Consider the following 3,009-nt stretch of genomic DNA (forward strand, 5'->3'; position numbering starts at 1 on the left):
AGATTCTTAACCTTTGTGGACAATGCCTTCTGCTTCTTTTGCATTCCACGCATTGTCTAGCACAGTGCTCGGCTCATGATAACTATTTAACACTTTTTTAAAAAGAACAAAATGATTTGATAAAAGTAGTTTGGAATGGAATGATACTTTTAAATTAGGCTTCCCTGATCACTAGGATAAATATAGTCATTTTAAAAATCAACATTTAGGCATTTTATAATCCAAATTGACTCGAAAAATGACCTTCTGTCAGGGGTCACCTGTGGGTGGTGCGGTGACAGAAGCAGCCCAAACCCACATCACTGTCAGAGGAGAGCCCCTGTAAACCCCCATTGGACTAGGCTGTAATTGCAAAAGAAACCGTTGTTGTATTAAGCTTTCACAGCAGCTAGTGTTCATTTATTCAATTTTCCCAGCTAAAACAATTTTCTTTTAGAATTGCCTTTGAAATCTATTTGGAATGTCCTCAGTGCTATCAAACCATTATCCTTTGAATATGAATGAATTCATTGATTCAAGTCAGTTCAACAAAAGTGTATTGAGCATCTAGTGTATTTACAATAGAATGACAGGGGCTGGAAAAGACAGCAAGCTAAATCAGGTAGCCTCTGCTCTCCTGAGCTCACATCATGGTACATAAGGAACACCTTTGCAGCCAGCTATACCTCTAAGCTAAATGGAAGATGTAGCCAGGAAGATATCAAGGTAAATATTCAAATTTTAAGTCATAAGGCTGTTTCCTTGGAAAACACTGTATTGAAATGAGAATACCTGCTGGAATTCTATGTAATGACTGGAAGCCTGCGTAAAATCTATAGTCACTCAGACAACAATATCAAATAGCCTTATTCTCTCCTTGAGGAGTCCTGCTCACTAGCTTTGGGTGGGCGGTGATGAGCCCGCTTGAGAGGCAGTGCAGCCTGCGACAGAGGGTTATGGGCTTGAGACTCTTCCTATCTCAGGAGGTGATCTCCGGGCTGAGTTGCTGAGTTGTTCAGTTGTCGAGTCTCTCTTGGTAAGAGATCGACCACTTTGGTGCCTCTGTTTCCCCCCAGATGACCCAAAGAAAAAGATAAATCCCTTTATGCTGCATCATCAGGTCATGTAAGGACAACGAGGGAATGACTGCCGAGGGCTTTGGGTTCAGAAGGTTTGTTGTGATGAATAAATCATGGCAAGTATTGACGCCATTATCAGTAATGGCTGGGCTCCCACAGCACTCACCTAACTGCTTTTCTAAAAATTCCTCCCCAAAAGGGCATATTTGGTAAGAGTGAAGAGACAAAACTGATGGAGCAATGAGGGACTATAAAGACTGCCCCACTGGGATAAATAAAATGGCTTACACAAATAGAATAATCTAATAAGGGCTCAAGAACCTGACTGACTTCAGGTCCTGCTTCAGGCACTGCCCCTGGCAGCACCTGGCAGTACCAGTGGCCCTGACAACTAGACTCGTGTGATGAAGCTGAGCAGACTTGCCCAGCCCCCTGTCTCACAAAGTGCACTGCATGGTACAGTATAATCTATAGTCTCACTTTGTGTATCACATTTCCATTCTGGGCGCCACCCACAAATTCTATCACCTTACCATCTCTTTAGAGGTCAGCTGAGCTTTTCTGGGCTCCAGTTTCATTGTTCCTATATAATACATACATAAGAAATAATCAAATTGACTGGAAGAATCTTTCAGCTCAAGCTTTCTTAAATTCCAGTCACAAAACTCAGAGCTTTCGCTCATTATCACCTTTCATCTTCACAACTAGCCCTTGTGGTAGTTTTCCTTTCATTCTCATCTTACGGATGAGGAGACTATGGCACAGAGAGGTTAAGTAACCTAAAATGAGGCCATACGGTATATAAATAACAGAGGAAAAAATTTAAACCTGTGTCTGACTCTAAAAATCTAAATTCTTAGCTATTATTCTGAATACTGCCTGTGATGGTTAATTTTATGGGTCAACTTGACAGGGTCATGAGATGCCCAGATATCTGGTTAAAAACTGTTTTGGATGTTTCTGTGAGGGTGTTTCCAGAAGAGATTAGCATTTGAATCCACAGACTGAGTAAAGTAGATCTCGCTCCCCAATGTGGGTGGGCCTCGTCCAATCTGTGAGAGCCCCAGTAGAACATAGGTGGAAGAAATGGGGAATTCTTTCTCTCTCTGCCTGATTGTGTGAGCTGGCACATTGATCTCCTTCCTGGGACTTGATTACATATATTATTGGCTTCTACTGTTCTCAGGCCTTCAGACTCAAACCAGAACTACACTACAGCTCTTCTGGGTCTCTGCTCTAGCACACAGCAGAGTGTGGGACTTCTCAGCCTCCATAATTACGTGAGCCACTTCCTCATAATAAATCTCTCAATAGATAGATAGATAGACACAGATCTAGATAGATATAGGTATAGAGAGATGACAGAGGTAGACATAAAGATAGAAATGGAGATAGAACTAGAGATAGATATATAGATGCTTAGATAGATAGATAGATAGATAGATAGAGATAGATATAGATGTAGGTATAGATATATAGATAGAGATAGAGATAGAGATAGAGATAGAGATAGAGATAGAGATAGAGAGAGACAGATAGAGATAGAGATAGAGAGAGACAGATAGAGGTAGAGATAGAGAGAGACAGATAGAGGTAGATATCTCCTACTGGTTCTATTTCTCTAGAAACCCCTGACGAATATACTTCCCCTCAAGCCAAAATCATTCTTTGTGGTCCTTTGTGGTACTTTCTTCTTTGCCAATTATCTATGGAATTAGAAGTCTGAGTAACAATATATTCATCCATATACCCATCAACATTAGTTGCTGTTATATTAAATATAAGTTCAATATAAGTGTACTATTTTTAATAGTGAACTACTGAGTTAAGATTTATCTTCCCAATTTTCAATAAAAATAAGAAAAAAAATTTAACTGGCAAAAGAAAGAAAGAAAGAAAGAAAGAAAGAAAGAAAGAAAGAAAGAAAGAAAGAAAGAAAGAAAGAAAGAAG

The sequence above is a fragment of the Pteropus alecto genome, unplaced genomic scaffold (genome assembly GCF_000325575.1).
Source record: "Pteropus alecto unplaced genomic scaffold, ASM32557v1 scaffold121, whole genome shotgun sequence".
In the NCBI taxonomy this organism is placed as follows: Eukaryota; Metazoa; Chordata; class Mammalia; order Chiroptera; family Pteropodidae; genus Pteropus; species Pteropus alecto.